The 22247-nt window shown below is 45.2% G+C and overlaps 1 protein-coding gene across 3 annotated transcripts in view; it reads left to right on the forward strand.

Annotated features, from left to right (window-relative positions):
- The window catches only part of TRPA1 (transient receptor potential cation channel subfamily A member 1), a 1005076-nt gene that overhangs the window by 505103 nt on the left and 477726 nt on the right, over window positions 1-22247 (forward strand). The gene's annotated exons all lie outside the window — the stretch shown is intronic.

Consider the following 22247-nt stretch of genomic DNA (forward strand, 5'->3'; position numbering starts at 1 on the left):
TCCGACTTGGTTCCGACTGACTCGTGGAGTATTCCTGTCAGTTGGAACCGCACCATAACCCCTTATGGGCGGCGTTTCCGTCGTCGGGATTACAATGTTGGTTTCCAACAGCCTTTACGAGCAGGCCTTACCAACACAACACATAAAGTGACTTTGTGACTTTGGGGGCCCTGAGCAGGGCCCCCTAGCTTCCACGGCCTACGGTTAGCGGCAGGGGGTACCTAGTGTACCCCCATGTAAAACCCTGCCCTGTGTGGCAAGCACCATGGGGTGCCTGCAACAGGGTGCAGGCTTTTGCACACATTCCCCATTTCTCCGTAGGAGCCTGTGTTATGGATGGTTCTCAGGCGTAAAATGAGCTCCCATAGGAAACAATGGAAATCCAACCGAACAGTGTTCAGTTGCATCGTAATCCGGCGGTCGGAACAGCCAACCACAAGTCGGTCGGTCCTGAGTCAGAAACTGTGTCTGGCGGAGGCATTCTGCCCGAGATCATAATGAGCCACTTAGAATGTTAATTGCATCCCATGTTTATCCTTTGTTCCATGCAAATTCAGGGTAACACTCTCCTCAACAAGAACCTCTCCAAAACTGAGTTTCTTAAAATTGATGATGATCATAGATGTAAACATATAAACATGATTCTAATGATATTTAGTCTGCATGACATTAATTCTTCTGCTGTTTTTTGGGAGCTGTATGTGTCACCATTTGGTTATTTGTTCTAACATCATTTTAGATTTAGTAATGTTATTCATGTATTTAGTGTTGGACCTGACCCTTTTTGCAGGGTTGTTACCTAACATTTTGCCTTCCTCCTGTATTTTTTCTGACCTATTTTTGTTGGTTTGAGGACTCTGGCTACTTTGATCAGTGCTAAAGTGCATGTGTTCTCTCCTGTAAGCTAGGTAAGATTGGTCTACACCTGTTTGGCATATTTAATTTACCTGTAAGTCCCTTGTACAGTGGTATCCTATATGCCCAGGGCCTACAAATTAAATGCTACTGGTGGGCCTGCAGCGCTGCTTACGCCACCCACAGATGTAGCCTTTCAAACATGTCTTAGGCCTCTCCACTTGCAGGGTCTGTGTGCACAGTTTACTGCCACAGTGACTTGGCATTTAAAGTTACTTGCCAAATCTGGAAATCCCTCTTACTACATATAGGTCAACTTTAAGGTAGGCCTTAGGTAGCCCAATGGGCAGGGTGCTGTGTAGGTAAAATATAGGACATGTGCCTTTGTTGTGTGGCAGCGCCTAGCGCTGCCTACCGCTGCCTAGCGCCTAGCGCTGGTTGGAGACCACCACTCACCTCCTCCACGCCGCCGCCTTCAGCCTGCTGCCTGCGACCTCGCAGGTACCGCCTGCCGCTCTCTGCCTGCCGCAGCTTCCCCTTCACGCCCGCTGACCACCGCCGCTGACCAGGTCACGCCCCCTCCGCTTTTCCCGCCGCCGCTGCCCCGGTCTCCTCCTTCCTGCTCCCGCCTGCAGTCCCGCCTCCCCGCCCTGCCCATTGGCCAACCCGCTCCCGCCTCCTGACTGACCCTCCCTCCCGGCTCCTTATTTATGACGCCACCTCAGCGACCGCGCAGCGGACGCGCGCAGCGGGAGCGCCGACTGAGCGCCGCGTCCGTGCCTGGCCCGCGCCCAGCGCCGGACCCCCTGGCCCCCGCGCCCGCCGCCCCCCCCGCAGGACCTACAACTTCGCCGCACTCATCGCACTCAAGACCGCCCGAGCCCCCGGATGCTACCGAGCATCCCCGCGACGTACCCACGGACCCTTCGTCTGCAGATCCTGCAACTTCTCCTGCCTCCGAACCTGCACCGCACACACCAGGACTGGAAGCAACAACCACCTCAAGTGCATCATGCTCAACACCCGCTCCGTCCACCGCCACACCGTTGAACTCTGGAACCTCCTCGACACCGCATCTCCAGACGTCGCCTTCCTCACAGAAACCTGGATGAACGCCTCCTCAGCCCCCGACGTCGCCATTGCCATCCCGGACGGCTACAAGATCATCAGGACGGACCGCATCAACCAGATCGGAGGAGGCATCGCCATCGTACACAAGAGCACCGTTCGCATCTCGACTGACTCCATCGACACATTCAGCGCCGCCGAACACCTCCACTTCCAGATCCACACCGACCCCAAGACGACCCTCAGAGGCACCCTCATCTACAGACCCCCGGGACCGCGTGCACAGTTCTGCGACGACATCACGGACTTCATCAGCCCATACGCCCTCCCCTCCACCGACTACATCCTCCTCGGGGACCTCAACTTCCACCTGGAGAACAACAACGACCGCAACACCACCGCCCTGCTGGACAACCTCGCCAACCTCGGACTCAAGCAGCTGGTCAACACCGCCACCCACTACGCCGGCCACACGCTCGACCCTATCTTCTCCTCCAGCATGCACGTCTCCTTCAGCCACTCCACCGGACTCCACTGGACCGACCACAGCTGCGTCCACTTCAGCTTCGCAAAGAAGACGGTCCACCACCACCCGAAGCAGGTTCCTCACAGGAACTGGAGCAATATCACCGCCGAACAACTCACCACCTCCCTCAGCCAGAACCCACCCGTCAGGACAACGGACCCCAACACAGCAGCCCGCAACCTCACGCAGTGGCTGACCACAAGTGCTGACGCCCTCGCCCCACTGAAGCACCCAATCACCAGGCCCAGAAGCAAGAAGGCTCCCTGGTTCACCGACGAACTGAAGGACTCCAAGAAAGCCTGCCGCACCCTCGAGAAGGCCTGGCTCCTCGACAAGACCGCCGACAACATGACCGCCCTCAAACTCGCCACCCGCAGACATCACCAGCTCATCCGCACCTCAAAGAAATAATCTCTGAAGGAACGACTGGACAAGAACGCCCATGACAGCAAGGAGCTCTTCCACATCGTCAAGGAATTCTCCAACCCCAGCACAGGCAACAACGACATCACCCCCTCACAGGACCTCTGCGACTCCCTCGCCTCGTACTTCCACCGCAAGATCGCCGACATCCATAACAGCTTCGGCACTCAACCCACGCACCCATCGATCGAACCCATGCACCCAGCCGCCATCCTCCAGACATGGACCGAGGTTACCACCGTAGACACGACAAGCACGATGAACACCATCCATTCCGGATCTCCGACCGACCCGTGCCCCCACCACGTCTTCAACAAAGTGGCCCCAACCATCGCACCCCACCTCCGAGACATCATCAACACCTCCTTCAACACAGCCACCGTCCCGGAAAGCTGGAAGCACGCCGAGCTCAGCGCACTACTGAAGAAACCAACAGCGGACCCGGCCGAACTCAAGAATTTCCGCCCCATCTCGCTCCTTCCCTTCCCGGCCAAAGTCATCGAAAAGGTAGTCAACAAGCAACTGCCCGCCTTCCTCGAGACGAATGGTTCCCTCGACCCATCGCAGTCTGGATTCAGAGCCAATCACAGCACCGAAACCGCCCTCATCGCAGCCACTGATGACATCCGAGCCCTGCTCGACAACGGTGAAACAGCGGCACTCATCCTCCTAGACCTCTCCGCTGCATTCGACACTGTATGCCACCGCACCCTAGTCCAACGCCTCAACGACACCGGCATCCAAGGGAAGGCCCTGGACTGGATCACTTCATACCTCTCCGGAAGGACACAGAGAGTACGCCTCCCGCCGTTCCGCTCGGAGGCCACCACAGTCATCTGCGGGGTCCCGCAAGGCTCATCGCTCAGCCCCACTCTCTTCAACATCTACATGAAACCCCTCGCTGCCATCGCTCACAATCACAACCTGAACATCATCTCCTACGCCGATGACACTCAGCTGATCCTCTCCCTCACCAAAGACCCCGACACCGCCAAGGCAAACCTCCACGAAGGGATGAAAGACGTCGCCGATTGGATGAACAACAGCCGCCTTAAGCTGAACACAGACAAGACGGAAGTCCTCATCCTGGGACAATCGCCCGCCGCATGGGACGACTCCTGGTGGCCGCCAGCCCTAGGCACCGCACCCAAGCCAACAGACCACGCACGCAACTTGGGCATCATCCTGGACTCTTCCCTATCGATGACCAGACAAGTCAACGCAGTCTCCTCATCTTGTTTCCACACACTCCGCATGCTTCGCAAGATCTTCCAATGGATTCCGACAGAGACAAGGAAGACGGTCACCCAGGCCCTCATCACCAGCAGACTGGACTATGGAAACACCCTCTACACCGGAACCACAGCCAAGCTTCAGAAGAAACTCCAGCGCATCCAGAACGCCTCCGCCCGAATCATCCTGGACGTCCCCCGACGCAGCCACATCTCGAGCCACCTGAGAGACCTACACTGGCTCCCTGTCAACAAGAGGATCACGTTCAGACTCCTCACCCACGCACACAAATCCCTCCACGACCAGGGCCCAAGGTACCTCAACGACCGACTGACCTTCTACGCGCCCACCCGCCAGCTACGTTCAACGAACCTCGCCCTCGCCGTCGTGCCGCGCATTCGGAAAGCCACCGCCGGAGCAAGATCCTTCTCCTACCTTGCGGCCAAGACATGGAACTCCCTGCCAACCCACCTGCGGCTGACCCAGGACCACCTCGCCTTCAGGAAACAGCTCAAGACCTGGCTGTTCGAGCAGTAGCAGACCCCCTTCCCCAAGCGCCTTGAGACCCTTCTGGGTGAGTAGTGCGCGATACAAATGACATGATTGATTGATTAATTGGCATGTCTTGATAGGGATTAACAGCCTATTTGGTTTCTCACTGCTGTGAGGCTGCTCCTCTCATAGGGTTGCATTGGAAATTCCCGGATATGTGTTTCAGTGGTCATTTCTGATCTGGAAGGAGCAGCTTTGCCATGTTTGGAATAATGGTGATAAATCCTGCTTCTTGATGAAAGTGGATTTTTCTTTGCTATTTTAGAAATGCCACTTTTAAAAAGCGTCAAAAGAACAATTGATGGACAGAATGCTGGAAAATGTCAAACATTCACTCCAGTACAGAGATCTGGGCCTACAACCATTGTTTTGTTTGCTACCCATGCCATTCCAATTTAAACCCAGCCATATGCAAATCAGCCTTGACCCTGCTTCCCATGGGAAAATTTCAGCCCGAACTGCCAGGCCAGGTTCTCCCTGGACCGAAAACAAGAATACTGGGAACAGTTTCGGGGTATCAGCCAGGATAGCTTGACTACAGTGGAATGGAGAGCACAGGACCCACATCTGGGCACACCCGTCCCATTTGGGGTGACAAATGCATAAGAACAATTGATGAACAGAATGCTGAGCAATGTCAAACATTAACCCCAGTTCAGAGATATGGGCTTAAATCCATAGTTTGTTTCTCCCAATGCCATTCCAGTTTAAATTCAGCCAAATGCAAATCAGTATTGACCCTGCTTTCCATGGGAACAGCTCAGCTCGAACTGCCAGGCCAGGTTCTCCCTGGACCCGAAACAAGCATCCTGTGACCAATTTTGTGGTATCATCCCTCATCAGCCAGACTAGTTTCACTCCAGTGGCATGGAGAGCACAGGACTCACGTCTGCGCATACCCGCCTCACTCGGGGTGACAAATGCAAAAAGAACAATTGAAGGACAGGATGCTCAACTGCTGAACAACGTCAAACATTCACTCCAGTAAAGAGATCTGGGCCTAAATACAACTGTTTTTTTTGCTCCCCATGCCATTCCTGTTTAAGCCTAGCCATATGCAAATCAGTCTTGACCCTGCTCCCCATGGAAACAGTTCAGACAGAACTGCCAGGCCAGGTCCTATCTGGACCGGAAACAAGCATCCTGAGACCAGTTTTGGGGTATCACCCCTAATCCACCAGGCAAGTTTGACTCAAGTGGCAGGCAGAACACGAAACCCACATCTGGGCACACCCGTCTCGGGGTGACCAATGCAAAAACAGCAATTCATGGACAGAATGCTGAACAATGTCAAACATTCACCCCAGTACAGACATATGGGACTAAATCCATTGTGTTTTGCTCCCCATGCAATCCCAGTTTAAATCCAGTCATATGCAAATCAGTCTTGACTCTGCTCCCCATCGGAACAGTACAACTTAGAAATGCCAAGCCAGGTCCCCCCTAGGCTGGCAACAAGCATCCTTGGAGCAGTTTCGGGGTATCACCCTGATCAGCCAGGCTGGTTTAACTCTAGTGGCATCGAGAGCATCTGCCCCATATCTGGGCACACCTGGCCTACTCAGGGTGACAAATGCAGAAAGAGAAATTGATTGACAGAATGCTGAACAATGTCAAACATTCACACCAGGACAGAGATATGGGCCTAAATCCATAGTTTTTTGCTTCCCATGCACTCCCAGTTTAAATCCAGCCATATGCAAATCAGTCTTGACACTACTTCCTGTGGGAACAGGTCAGCCCGAACTGCCAGCCAAGGTCTCCCTGGATCGTAAACAAGCATTCAGGGGTATGTTTCGGGGTATCACCTCTCATCAGCCAGGGTAGCATGACTCAAGTAGCATGGAGAGCATGGGACCCACATTTGGGCATACCCATCCCACTAGGGGCAACAAATGCTAAAAGAACAATTGAACAGAATGCAGAACAATGTCAAACATTCAACCCAGTACAGAGATCTGGGCCTAAATGTATCATCTTTTAGCTCCCCATGCCGTTCCAGTTTAAACCCATCCATATGCAAATCAGTCTTGACCCTGCTCCCGATGGGAACAGTTCAGCCCGAACTGCCAGGCCATGTTTTCCCTGGACCAGAAATCAGCATCCTGGGACCAGTTTCACGTTATCAGTCCGGATAGCTTGACACCAGTGGAAGGGAGAGCACGGGACTCACATCTGGGCACATGCTTCCCACTCAGGATGACAAATGCAAAAAGAAAAATTGATGAACAGAATGCTGAACAATGTCAAACATTCACCCCAGTACAGAAATATGGGCCTTACTCCATTATTTTGTTGCTCCCTATGCCATTCCAGTTTAAATCCAGCCATATGCAAAGCAGTGTTGACCCTGCTCACCATGGGAACAGTTCAGGCCGAAATGCCAGGCCAGGTTCTCCCTGGACCAAAAACAAGCATCCTGAGACCAGTTTCGGGGTATCACCCCTGATCAGACAGGCTAGCTGCACTCCTGTGACATGGAGAGCACAGGACCCACATCTGGGCATTCCCGTCCCACTCAGTGTTACAAGTGCAAAAAGAAAAATTGGAGGACAGAACGCTGAACAATGTCAAACATACACACCAGTATAGAGATCTGTGCCTAAATCCATCATGTTTTAGCACCACCTGCCATAACAGTTTAAACCCAGCCATATGCAAATCCATCTTGACCTTGCTCTCCATGGGAACAGTTCAGCCCGAACTGCCAGGCCAGTTTCTCGCTGAACCAGAAATAAGTATCCTGGGACCAGTTTCAGGGTAACACCCCTCATCGCCAGGCTGGCTTGACTCCAGGGGCATGGAGAGTACTGAACCCACTTCTGAGCATACCCGTTCCTTCTGGATGATAAATGCTAAAAGAACAATTGCCAAACATTCACCCCAGTACAGAGATCTGGGTCTAAATCCATAATTGTTTTGTTCCCTATGCCACTTCAATTTAAACCCAGCCATATACAAATCATTCTTGACTCTGCTCTCCATGGGAACAGTTCAGCCCGAACTGCCAGGCCGGGGTCTTCCTGGACCGGAAACAAGAATCCTGGGATGAGTTTCAGGGTATCACCCCTCATCAGCCAGGATAGCTTGACTCAGGTGGCAAGAAGAGCACGGGACCCTGTTGTGGGGGGCAGCCTGCTTGCTGCATTGTACTGTTTGTCTCACCTTTCTCCATGCAGAGGCTTTAATGTGGACATGTGCAAAAAGAACTATTGATAGACAGAATGCAGAACAATGTCATACATTCATCCCAGTACAGAGATCTGGGCCTAAATCCATTGTTTTGTTGCTCACCATGCCATTCCAGTTTGGACCCAGCCATATGCAAATCAGTCTTGACCCTGTGCCCTAAGGGAACAGTCCAGCCCGAGCTGCCAGTCCAGGTCCTCCCTGGACTGGAAACCAGCATCCTAGGACCGGTTTCGGAGTTTTACCCCTCTTCAGCCAGGATAGCTTGATTCCAGTGGCATGGAGAGCACGGGACCCACGTCTGGGCATACCCTTCCCACTTGGGGTGATAAATACAAAAAGAACAATTGATGATCGGAATGCTGAACAATGTCAAACATTCACCCCAGTGCAGAGGTCTGAGCCTAAATTCAAAGTATTTTTGTTCCCTGTGCCATTTCAGCTTAAACCCATCCATATCCAAATCAGTCTTGACCCGGCTCCCTATGGGAGCATTTCAGCAAAACTGCCAGGCCAGGTTCTCCCTGGACCGAAAACAAGCATCTGGGGACAGGATCTCTTGACTGGGGGTAAAAGTTTTTTTGGCTCCACATTCTCTCCATCATTTGTGCGTCTTTTGCTTTCTCATCCTAAGTGCGCCGGGTATGCCCAGGCGTGGGTCCCAGGCTCATTGTGCCACTGGATTCAAGCTAGCCTGGCTGATGAGGGGTGATAACCTGAAACCGGTCCCATGATGCTCGTTTCTGGTCTAGGGAGCTCCTGGTTTAGCAATTAGGGCTAGACTGTTTTAATGGCAAGCAGGGTCAAGACTGATTTGCATATGGCAGGGTCTAAACTGTTGTGGCTTAGTGAGAAAAAAAATGATGGATCTAACCCAAATCTCTTGACTGGGGTTGAATATTTGATTTGTTCCACATTCCATTTATCAGTTGTGTGTCTTCTGCTTTTAGAAAGTGGGAATTTCCGTGTGCTTCTGACTCTTTGTGCTTTGCAGCCTGACTCCAATCAACATCTGGTTTAGACTGACAAGCACCTGTAAGGACTAGATTCTAGGCAGTCACAAAGGTAACTGAGGTGTGCCCCGCATATCTTGATGGGGCTTCCAAAGGTAGAGTTTTGGGAGGAGTTGTGAACAGGGCTGTGCCTGCACTCACAATTCTGTCTTCACCCCCCTGAAGTGTGTCTGCAGCCAGGGCTGGGGTTTGAATGGAGGTGCTGTGCAGTTCTAAATGTTTTTTTGAAGTTAACTCTAGATCTAAGACATTTTTTAATATAAGAACAGGGGCTCAGACCACAGGGGGGCCCTGCAAGGGGCCCTCAACATGCTTTCCAACAGGATTTCCATGTCGAAAAGGCCTGCATGACAACCCTGCTGAAACGGTGCATCGTAATCCCAAGGGCGGAAAGACAGTTCTTTGGGATTACGGGCTGGCCTCTGACTGGTGGACAGGCTCCTGGAGCCCGTTGGAAGCCAGCTGGGATGACCGGCCAGTTTCAATTCTGATTGGCTGATTCATAATCAGCCGGTTGGAATTGAAACCAACGATGGCGGTCGGAAATCCTCAGACCAAAAATCGGAGGCTTTCCCACCATCATCATATCAGCCCCTTAGTTTTGTTATGCAATAGGTGTATTCATTGTGTTACTCAGAGTACTGATGATGGCTACTTGGGTGCATATTGAGACGGGAAAAAGAGGGTGGCTTAGAGTCCTATCTGATGCGTGATAACCATACCCAATGTTCATAACCCCTGAGTCTGTGTAATGTTCAATTGAAGGCATATCTAAGTAGCTAAGTTTTTAAAGATTTCCTGTATCACTTGTGGCTGAATATAGATCTCAGATTTTAGTTGAGGCTTTTCTACCTGCTTGGTCTCTTAACTCCTGGAGATTCCCGTCAATGTTTCATTTGCATAAATGATCATTGATTTATTAGATGAGCTTTTGCATGGTGATGTGCTAGCTTTTGCAGGTATTCTGGAACTTTATTATTATGCACACAAAGAGGACCAGAGGAATTTTAAAGACCAACAGGGGCCGAATCCCCACTATATAATTCAAAAACACAATAGAAGGCCTCTGGGTCAGTGGAAAAACACCAGACCATCCGGTGACAGAGGCAAGATGGCGGCCGCAGCGCGGGCTGTGTAAGCAGCTCAATCCCTCGATTCGGGTGTGGAATGAGAAACTACGTCAACTGCTTTTCCTGTGAGCCGTTGAATGAGGAACAGTGCTCTATTGTGGTCCAAATCGATAATAATGTGCTTCAGCTTGGACTAAGTATTGGGAATATTATCTCCAAACCGCTGAAAATTGCCGAATTCGCTGTGTTTGGGGAGGAGCTTTCTTACCTCCGGTTGATGTTGCAGTCCCTAACGGTCGGATGGTATCTGGACTCTTGCGTTTGATCAAAGCTCCGGCTTGGTGGCCCCCGGCTTTCTGTTTTTGTGTTTTTCAAAGAGTGGTCAGTGGATACGGAAGAACCGCTCGCCGAAGAATGCCACCGAAAGCGGCGACTCGAAGTGCCAAAACACAGGCAGCTACAGTGGAGGACCCTCAATATGGAGTAACCGGTGAGGCGGCATTAATGGGTGAAAAAGGGGGGCCTGGAAATGCCGTGCTGGCTCAGAGTTTCACTAATGCAACTCAGAAGAGGGGGGGGGACGAGTGGTTAAGGAAAAGATACGTGTGGCAAAACAGGAAGTATGAACTCTCCCAGACTGGTTCGAAAAGCAGGCGCTAAAAAATACAGTGTTGCAATCTGAACAAGGAAAGGAGACAGCTTTGGATACAATTGATACTGTTAATAATGTTTCCAGTAGTTCTCCCCCTCCTCGAGATAATGTTGCATCGGCCCCCCAATGTACAACAAAGCCAATTATAATAGGCGCAAAGCAAGCAAAGGAGCAAGGAAAAGAAATTCAACATAATGTTAGTTCAGACCGATGCATTCTGGGAGTTGAAGTTTCTGAATGCCCTCCATTGGAAGAGCCAACTGGCTGTCTGGATAATCTGATATCGGAATTAGATTTGTCAGGGTTAAATAAGGGGATGTCGTTACAGGATCCATTAGGATCCCAGGAAATTGTTGATAATTTTTACTCCCTGTCAGATCACTCGTCAGATGAAAGTGCCAATTTAAGTAAAGATTGGACTGACAATGAAGAGGACAGCAGCATGGATGATGGAGTTAGATCAAGTATGGATTCTCCCAGTATTGCTGTAACCACTGTTAAAAAGCTAAAACAGGAAGAAGCCGACATACAAATAGTGATAAGCAATCATCAAGGGCCGGCGCGCTTTCTGACTCGATACCTCCAGAGAGTATAACGGCAGGATTAGATCGAGTAGATTCAGAAATTTAACCCATTGTACAAATACCGGTTCCTGAGATAACTCTGTCTATGATTTATAATACTATGATGGAACATAGAGCAGAAATAAAGTCAGATAATACCCGCATGCAAGCTACCTGTCGCAAAGTACAGAATTCTGTTCGGCGAGTAATTAAAATTTGTTCTGATATGGCTCTTAGAGTGACTGAAGCAGAGTCTAGGATTTCTACTTTAGAAGATGATCTGGACGCACAGAAACTTGAGATAAACTCTATCAGAACACATCGGGATGATATTAATATCAAACTGACAGAGTTGGAAAATCAAGCTCGCAGAAAGAATTTGCGTGTTTTAGGTATTCCGGAAAAAAAAGAAGATTCGGACGTCCGGAAATTTATTTGTGAACTGTTTACAGAGGCTTTTCCGGAATTGACTCTCTGGGATTGGTCAATGGAGATACAAAGAGCTCATAGGATTCCTTTTACTATGAGAAGAGTGAGGCAAGGAGAGGAAGACAGACCAAGAGCCATTCTTGTACGATTTAATAATTTTCTGGCGAGAGAGGCTGTTTTTGGATTAGCTAGGCCGGATAAAAAAAGAATGGCGAAAGGTTGCAACTTTTTTGTAAGACCTGATTTTTGTAAGGAAACGGTATCAAAATGTTGGCATTTGCGTCAACTTATATCAGGATTCCAAGAAAAAGGCGCAACAGTCTATCTACAGAATCCAGCCAAGCTTAAGATTATAATTAAGGGCCAGACCAGGTTCTTTTTGTCAGAGATTGAAGCTAAGGAATTTTTACAGTCATTATAATTTATGATTTAATTATGATCCTTTGTTAGTATCAAAGTTAAGGGGAATTTAGTATAAATGTATGGATAATAAAGTTATTCTCTTTCCTACTCAGTAAAAGGGGGGAGAGCGGCACTCCATACCTTTAGGGACTGATTGTCCTTATGCCTCATATGGTGGGTTGGGAGGGGTGGGTGGGGAGGGTGGATGATACGGGGCACTGGGAATGGGGTGAGGGAAAGGTGGAGGGAGAGGGGTGTTGGGACGGTGAAAAGTAAGCGGCAGCCTTGATATATATTTCGGTTGATTCTCTATGTAGAAAGTATTATGTAAGGATTGTACAAATGCAAAAGCTATATCTCATAATAGTTGCTTTATTTCAAGCTGTGAGATATTTTCTAAATCTTTCTGTAGCATGGCTAGGAAATTAAAGATATGTACTCTTAACCTCTTCTATGCCCATGACGAGATGGTCTCGTCATGGAGCACGGTTGCGCTGTGCCCATGACGAGACTATCTCGTCATGGACCCCGCCCGCTAAGGTAACGCCCGGCACAGGAGGGGGAAAGGGCGGGGCACTGAAGGGGCTAACATTTGTGGGCTTAACGACGTGAAAAAAAGAGATGTATTAGCTAAACCTATTCAGATTACACATATCGATATATTATGCTTACAAGAAACTCATATAGCATGGGCTAAAAGGGGTTGTTTGAATAAGTTAGGGTAAGAATTGGTTGTCTGCTCTAAACAAACAGGGGTGAAGAGAGGAGTAGCCATTCTTATGAAAAGAGGTTTAGGCATATGCATTAAGTCTTGGGAAGACAAATGGGGTCGATGGGCAATCCGTGTACTTAAGATTGGGCAGTTTAGATTTACGTTATGTACTGTATATGGTCCAAATCTGGATGATGTGGAACTTATGAATTTTTTAAGCATAGAATTAGCCCAATGGCCTCAACCATTAGTTATGTGTGGCGATATGAATATTCATCTGGAAGCTAATCTGGATATAAGGGCGACCCCGCTGTATACTGGTAGAAAGCCACGAACTTTTACGGCTTTACGGGAGTTAATCATAGATCATAGTCTGTATGATGTTTGGAATGCAACTCATGCAGATGACCCAGGCTATACCTTTTTTTCAGCCCCACATAGTAAATTTGTTCGGTTAGACTATTTTTTTATCTCTTTGCAATATATAGGAAAAACCAATTTAGAGATTTTGCCTAAACTTATTTCTGACCATAATCCTGTATTACTTGATCTAATGGTTATTCCGTATTCGGGAGAAGGAACTTATCCGTGGTCTTTTGAAAGGAATTTACTATTAGATGAAGAGTATTGCCAATTTATGGTCAAGGTGATACAGGAGTTTTTTAAATTTAATAAAGGAACTGCATCTAATAAGATAGTTTGGGATGCTTTTAAAGCGATAGTCAGGGGGGAAACCCTAAGTTTTTCGAAATCACGACGTAAAAAATTGATGGTCAAATATAGAAATAATTTCATGATGGTTACATTAGCGGAAGATAAATTAGCTGACGCGATCAGACTGGGTCAGGATATAGCCCTGGCTCAGAGAGAACTTACTATTAAAAGAGCTATTGTGTATTCTAATATTGCTGACCAAATTGCCTTAAAATATAAACAATATAAAGAACAAGCATACGAATTTGGCGAAAAAACTGGCAAAATATTGGCCACAAGGTTAAGGCAAAAAGCCGTTTATAACGATATTGTTAAGATTATTGACGTAAACGGGGCTCTTCAAGAAATTAAAGAGGGTGTTTTAGAAGCCTTTCAAACATTTTATCAATCTCTATATAGTGCACCGTCAAATGAGATATTAGGCTATGCGGAAGGAGGTTATTTGAAAGATTTAGAGTCTTTAGAGTCCTCAGGACTCTTAGAGGCACAAAAAGTAGTGTTATCTGCTCCTATAGTATGGGAGGAATTGGAAAATGCTTTATTAGAACTAGCTTTGGGTAAAGCGATGGGTCCTGATAATATCCCTCTGGAATTTTATTGCACGTTTAGAAAGTTACTTAAAAAGAATTATTAGAAGTATGTCAACAAGCCTTTTTGGGCAACCCCCAGGACTCGTGGTCTGAAGCAATTATAGTAATTTTTTTTTAAAAAGGCAAGAAAGATACTGACATGGGGTCTTATAGACCGATATATCTTCTTAATGTAGATAGTAAGATCTATTCAAAGGTTATAGCAAACAGGCTAAACAATCTTATGCCTATGTTGGTATGTAAAAGACAGCATGGATTTATCAAGCAGCGCGATACGACAGATCATGTTAAAAGAATCATATCTTTACTAGACTGGGCACAGGCCTCTAATTCTCCAGTCGCAGTAGCCCTGTTGGACGCCGAAAAAGCCTTTGACCGGGTCTCCTGGAAGTTTTTATGGTCAACCTTAGTTTGGAAGGGGCTCCCTGCCGGATTAATTAAAGCTATACAGGCTTTATATATTAACCCAAAAGCAGCAATTCGTATCTCGGGTAGTCTTTCAGGCAATATAATGATTACAAGAGGGACAAGACAAGGCTGTCCCAGTTCGCCCTTGCTATTTGCTTTGTACATCGAGCCTTTTTTAAATAGTTTGGAAAATAATGCTGGAATCGTACCAGTTCGAATACATAATATAACTTATAAGGTGTTTGCATATACAGACGACATCGCTATAGTTACAACAGATATTAAGACTGCTTTACCCAAGTTAGTGGAAGCAGCGGAAAAATTTGGAAGGTATTCTGGGTATAAATTAAATGTTTCTAAGACCCAGCTGCTACATTCGCATGAAGGGCGTCCAAATGATATGAATTTCGAGTCAGAAGTCACATATCTGGGAATTAAAACATCTGCAGAAATAGATAAGATTGTACGGTTAAATATTGATCCGATAGTGTCAGCTAATAAGACTTTAGAAAGGCTGGATAATCTTCACTTATCTTTATATGGTCGTAGTAATGTAATAAAAATTGTTATTTTTCCTAAATTTTTGTACCTATTGGTACGATTCCCCTACTCTTTCCTACTCTTGTTTTTGATCGAATCGATAGAATGTGTTCTAGGTTTCTTTGGAGCTATCATAGGTCCAGAAGAGCTTTCAAAAGATGCATATTACCAAGAGATAGAGGGGGATGGGGAATACCTAATTTTCGGCTCTATTATTGGTCAGTTCTTATGCAGAATATGGGTGTTTTATTTGCCCACGATGTACGGATTGAAGAGTCAGCAAGCCCGTCAATATATGAGATGGTATTGGGTGAGGAGGCCCGACAATGTTTAGTGCGTATAATTGAACCTAGTTATTACAAAAAAACTAAATTTAAAATCATTATGACAGCTTTTGAGATTTGGAGAAAAGTCAAAAAGAGAAATGGCCTTAATTTAAACTTAAATTGTTATACTCCGTTGAATAATTGTTTTTTGTTACCAGATATTTTCAGAGATTCTATTATGGCTAGATGGTATCGGGCGGGTATCTGTCAATTGGGAGATTTATTCGATGGACATCAGATAGTTTCTTTTCTTTTTTTGCAAAAAAAATACAGTGTAGCTCGTACAGAATTTTTTAAATATCTACAGATACGTAGTTTTCTTGAAATGAAAAGTACAAAAAATCAGATTATGTTTAAAAAGGTCAAAGTCATTGAAGCAACTCGAAAAAGACTGAGAATTGGCCCTATTTATCAACTAATGATTGAAAATTATGAAGATGACTTACCGGCTTGGGAGGATAAATGGCAAAATAAATTTGGGGTTGATAAAATAGACATGAACCGAATAATAGAAATATCTACTAAAATTTTATTTAGTGGTTCGTTAAAAAGTCAACATTTTATGTCTATTTTTGATCTATATTATACACCCGCAAAATTAGCCAAGTGGGAATCTGTTAGAGGGAATAAATGTAATCGATGTGGTGCAATCGCCGCAGATACTGCTCATATGTTTTTTCAATGTTCCAAACTAAGTCAATTTATTAAAGATGTTGAATATTGTTTTGTATGCCTATTTAGATATTCGGTTACAATTAACTTCAGAATTGATCATCTTGGGTTTACAAACAAGTGGTGATAGCACTAGGACGGAAATAGAAGATGGGTTTATATTTATTTGTATGTCAATTTTTTGACCCTGTATTACAACACAATGGCTTGATATAGAACCACCTGCTTTTAGTAACTGGCAATCTAGATTATTATCCTTATACCATTTGGAAATTTCAGTATATAAAACAAAAGGCAAAAGGAGAAGGTTAATGGGCCAGAAATTATGGTCTCCACTAATTAGGTGGTTATGAATGTATTATTTATATTGTTTTTATCTTGTAGTATTAATGGATTTTGAGTTCTATTAAGAGAGCCATAATTCGAATTTGAAGACAATATGATTGATTGTGCTATTTATATATCTGTTTTTTGGCTGTATGCTGACACAAAAAATTAATAAAAAAAAAAAAAGAAGGCCTCTGGGTCTATTACAAAAATAAAGTGTGGCGATATCTTTTTCTTAGGACGATTCCCCGCACCCAACCAAAGTTGGCATGATTCATCATAGGGGATCTCCTCGCACTACAAACCTAGTCGTAGTGTGGGCTACACCTCCCTCTCTGAGAGGGAGAAGCTCATGGATGTTTTAATAGAGATAGTGAGGTAGACTAAACCTCTAGATGAGCATGGTCTGGGGAGTGTATGGCTGAGTAAGTGAAGTGTGGTTAAAACTAGCTCTACGTTATGCTAGACAATTTTAATGGTGCACAAATAGGCTTGGATTAAAAGGAAAGAAGCTAAGACAAAGGAGAATTCAATCTGTCAAAGATGGTGGAGAGGTCAACATGTTTCAGCCTGGTGCTCTCCTGAGGGATGCAGCGGTATTCTTTAGGACCACAAGAAAAATGCAAAAAAGAAAAGTGCCAGTAGTCACATGTACAACTTTGGAACAGTGGTCAAATCTAGATACAATGCAGTAGGTGGAGTGAATCATCACTGAAACTTAGAATATATTTTGAATATATTGGTCTGCAAACTACCTAAAAAAGAAACAAAAAATAAGTGCATTTCAAAAATAGTCCAGCACACAGCTACTAACATGCATGATTGTAGTTACAGTGCATATGGTAGTCTAATTTACTATAAACGTAATGGAAAGCACCTACCCTAATTGTCGGGTGAGTGCATAAATACCTGTAACCTCGGTAACACAGACTCAAGGTGGCATTCAATCCATAGGGAAACATGAAGGTGGTGATATTAATTGACTGTAATATGTATTCCAGATAGACCGCGCAGCGTATACAGTAGACTGAGCATGTGTCGAACACATAAAAAAGATAAATAAAAGTTCTCCTATCGTTTTGAAGTCAGAACCAGAAAATAATAAATTAATAAAGTGTGCCTCGTAATTTAGCAACCCAACACCCAAAAACCAAAAAACAGAAGGATGGCCATATCCAAACTGTTATGTTTTGAGCTACTTGTACCAAAGTCACCGGAACTATAGAAAACGCAGGGTGCATATTTCACCAACTGCACTTAGTCATTAGGCATAGCCTGTACGTGTACCCCTTACAAACAAAAAGAAAGTTCAGTGTAAGTGTGTAGAATTTTAACAGGTTGACCAGTGGCCACCACATAAAAATCTGAGTCTGTCCAAGCAGCGTGCCGATTACGGCAATGGCACACAACTTAGTCATAATATCATCTGCAGGACAGAATAGAGTATTGAAAGAAAAAGTGTGCTTGTACCTTGTTCTGGGATAGACGAAGCATGCCAACTTTGGGTGGGTGAGGGGAATCTTCCTAAGAAAAGGATACTTACATGGCCCCATCGATAGTCACTAAGCAACTTGAGGAAGCCACAATTAAACTTCCATATGCGTGTGAAGACCATCCTTCGCTTAGTAGCGTAGAACGTGCTATGTCAGGGAGGGCAGGTCAACATTGTGCAGTGTATCATCTTTGCACGAATGAAATGAAGAGATGGGAAATGTAGTCTTGACTAGCAACAACTTACTCAGGACTTGTATTCGCTATATATTGTCATGGCTATAGAAACGATGGAAAGTGTAGTCTAATTTGCGGGTGTAGGGGAGCAGCACAGTAGGATCATGCATTCGCTGCACTATATAATAACTGTAACAACACATATCCAATGAATTATTGTTATTAGCAAACTTTGATGACAGAGTCAAGAATTCTTGAATCAAGAGTCTGTTTTATACTTTGGAAGACTGAGTAACTTTAGTTAGGTTGACATAAATCACTCTGTGGCACTGAAAGACATCATGTTCTCCACTGACACCTCTTTACAGTGGCAGGAACCACCGTCACAGTGGTTCCAGTCATTGTTCTAAAGGTTTGACGAATGGTTCCATCAAACATGATCGTCATCCGTAAAACGTTTACATAGCTTTACTTTTTTCAAAAATCTCCAAAGTGGGAGTTTGGTTTTGAAAAAAGTAAAACTAATGGCACACCTCTTATGGTGCAGGGTAATATTTTTGTTTGTACTGTCCCTTGCTGCCATGAATGAATGAGGTAGCACTTGTAAAGCGCCTGGTTACCCGAAGGCATTCCAGCACTGAAAGTTACGCAGATACCCGTTTCAAGACATATCAGGGGAAAAGGAAGGTTTTTACCTGCTTAGGGAAGTCCATGTAGTTTAGTTGTGAACGAATGTGGAGGGGGATGTGATTTCAAGTTTTGGCAACGTTATATGAAATAAGGCGACCTCCACTTCTCATTCGTTTAATTTTAGGAACTGTCAACAGATATTTACTTTCTGATCTTAAAGCTCCTTTGGGCTGGTTAATTAACTGGGGGTTATTAACAGCAAAAAAAGCCCATCTGACTGGCCAGCCTAAATTTGTGGATCGTCCAATGGATATCCTCGGAGGACCTGTACACAGACAGCTGGAGGAGAATGTCAGTGATAAAACCAAAGTAGGGTCCATCACCAACATACTTAAGGGCTTTCCATCTGTAAATCAGGTGGGGGTGACCATGAGTTTGGAGACAGGGTACTCTGTCACCGATGCAAAGTTGTACCCTCTCCACCAAACGGAAAATCACTCCCTAAATCTTTATATCAACTGGAAGACTATGGAGTGGTAATAGAGTCGGTTAAATATGGTCATTCTTGTGGCGGTTTAGGCTCAATCTGGCTGCCTGGTTCTGTAACTGTTCTACTCTTGTAATGAGTTTCTTGGTGTGAGAAAGTCATCCTTTTGGCCCTTATCACCCCCATTCTTTGCTTGATATTGGTGGTTACTGATTGTGACTGCGCCCTGGGCTCTGATACCAGACACAGGGCCAGTGCTCTGCTTTAAAAGTATATGGTGGTTAGGTAGAATTACAATGGGCAATGACAGACCCATATGAGTCCCTAGTATATAATAAGGCAAGGGGGATACAAACTACATATAAGTCTCTAGTATATAATAGGGCATGGAGGTTTTGAGGCCCAGTAGATTTCCTGCACTAGAGTGTGCACTGGTGTGTTGCCTCCTGTTATTTTAAAGGCAGCCCTGCTTTGCAGACTGTCTTTAAAATTACATTATATGCAAATTCGACTTTGAAATTAAAGGTACTTCCAAAGTAGTGATCTAACTTATTGTTTCATATAAGTCACCCCTAAGGTCTACCCTAGGTGCACCAGGGGTATTGTGACATGTAACTCCAAGCAGGTATATTATAAAATATGTTTTATAAGCCCTGGTGAGGGAAACACTGCCATATGAGTTTTTCCCATTGTAGATAATGAGCTCCATAGGCTAAAACCGGAATATTTTATTTGAGTATAAATATCGCAAGGAAGGAGCTCAAAAATATTCAATGACTTAAAATGATACTTATGATAAATCCAACAACTTGCCACTGTTAGATCTATAATGCCTACCACAGAAAATAAGCTATTAAACTTTGTTTTCTGTAAGCCGAAATCCTGACTTCCAGCTGCTCTCCGGATTGGCTGCCCTCTGCCAGACTGAGCCAAGCTGTCTTAAAGAGGTGTGAAGTAGCCTGCTAGAGATACAATGGGTGTCCTATAGGAGCAGAACTGAAACTGCAGAAGCAGGAGGGAGGAGTGGAGGCCAAACTGGTCTTCAAAGGTAGAAGGACATTTAAGGACATTTAAGGACAGCACAAACTTACCCCCGCATCCTGCCACCCCAGCCACACAGGAGCCCCTGTAATTACTAGATGAAGGAGCGGGACGGAAGGGGTGTGTTAGTGAATCTTTGCCACACCAGTTGGTTGGCTTAGCCTGGTCTAATCCCCAAGGAGAACATTTCTCCATGTTGGATTTTGAGAGAATGGTGCTTTTTGGGTTAAGTGTATGCCACACTTTAGAAGATATGGTCATACACCTGGGTGGTACCCTGCATCCCATTGGCCAGGGGTGCCCCCCGGTTCATTCCCAGAAACACAGAATAAATATGGAAGAGTTATCAAGCAACTCAGATCTGCTGCCTAAAACTACAGGAAGAAGGAGGGCGACCATGCTTGAAACATGATCTGCACCTCAAAGGTCTGCACTCTGAACTACTGCACCTGCTACACATTTTGGGACTAGGGCCCTCAGGGCTTTGCCTTGCTTCAAGAAGAATCAAGGAGTGGACTCCCTTCATGCTACAGCTTGACTGAGCCTACCTGCATCATCTTCACCACGAAGGCTCCATCCTAGAGTGCATCCAGTGGACCTTTAAGGATTTTGTCATGTGAATTGTGGGAATTGTAGTCCCAACATCCCAAGGATGATCTCAGACATTCTAGACCCCTGGATTGGAGTTGTGGACACTTTGAATCCCTAAGGAGACCTTCTGGAAGAAGATCCAGAAGTTTGGTGAGCTTTTTGGATAAAGCTCCATAAGGTGGTCAACTCGACATAGAGAGTCATGCCGGCTACCTTCCACCATGACCCGGCCTGGATTTCAGATTTGTCCCTCTGAAAACTCCGGAGCTCCAGACTTCCAGGATTTGACCAGGGCCTAGTATTGGATCAAGCCAATGAACAAGCACCAAATTCAGCTTGAAGAAAAGACTCCCTCGACGTTGAGAGAAAATCCTCAAGAAAGGTTTCTAGGTATAAGGTAAACTTTTGACTGAGTACTCCCGCTTAGTGTATCTGACCGGGGTCAATCGCGGTTGGCCTCAAACTTTGATTTTGTCCCAGACAAACGTGACCAGATGTCCCAATTTGGCAATATTTGTTTTAAAGCACTATAAAGTGTTTATTCTTTAAAGATGTATATCTCCGTTTCCCTAGATTGGATTTTTGCAGTTTTGGTGTCTATTTGTTCATTTATAAATTGGAGTTGGATTTTTATTGTGTGTTATGTCTTAGTTATTTAATGTATTCGTGTTCTTTAAATGCTTTAAAATGTTGTCTCCTAAGTTACGCCTGCCCACTTGCTGCCAGCTACCAAGGGTTGAATAAGGAAATAATTTATTGAGATGTCATCAGTGATGTCATGAGTGATGTCACTGACCATGTCATGAGTGATGTAATATGTGACGTCATCAGCAGTGCATTGCGGGCGCGCGAGTTATAGTTAGCTGAACTAACTATAACGGGGGAATTTCAATGGTTTTGTACGAGTGAAATGTCCAGCTAGCTATAACATGTGTGAAACCTATGGTTTTTTCAGTGAATTTGCAAGGTTTTTTAAATGCTAATTCCTAACTATAACGTGTGTGAAACCTATGGTTTTTTCAGTGAATTTGCAAGGTTTTTTAAATGCGAATTCCTAACTATAACGTGTGTGAAAACTATGGTTTTTTTTGTGAATTTGCAAGGTTTTTTAAATGCTAATTTCTAACTATAACGTGTGTGAAACCTATGTTTTTTTAGTGAATTTGTAAGGTTTTTTAAATGCTAATTTATTTATGTATTATTATATTTTTTATATATTTATTTTACAATAAACTACCTATGTATATAGTTATAGATTGACTGTATCCTGTAATATGGAATGGCTCAGCTCTTTTTTTTAATTTGGATAAAGTTGAACAGCATAGTTAATATCTTCTATAAACTTATAAACAGTTTAAAATGTTTTTGTTTTTTTTAAGGGTTTTTCACGGTGCGCGCACCGACAATTTTTTTTATTAAACAAAATGTTTTTTTTTTATTTACGAGGTCCTTTAGGGACCCACTAAGAAGGTCTAGGGGGTCAGGGAGTGTCTTCCCTGCCTCCTTTTCATGTTTTAGAAATCGGGTTAAAAGTAATTCATTTCTGATGCGTGCGTGCACCGTGCG

Source organism: Triturus cristatus, chromosome 5_1 (assembly GCF_964204655.1).
Source record: "Triturus cristatus chromosome 5_1, aTriCri1.1, whole genome shotgun sequence".
Classification (NCBI taxonomy): domain Eukaryota; kingdom Metazoa; phylum Chordata; class Amphibia; order Caudata; family Salamandridae; genus Triturus; species Triturus cristatus.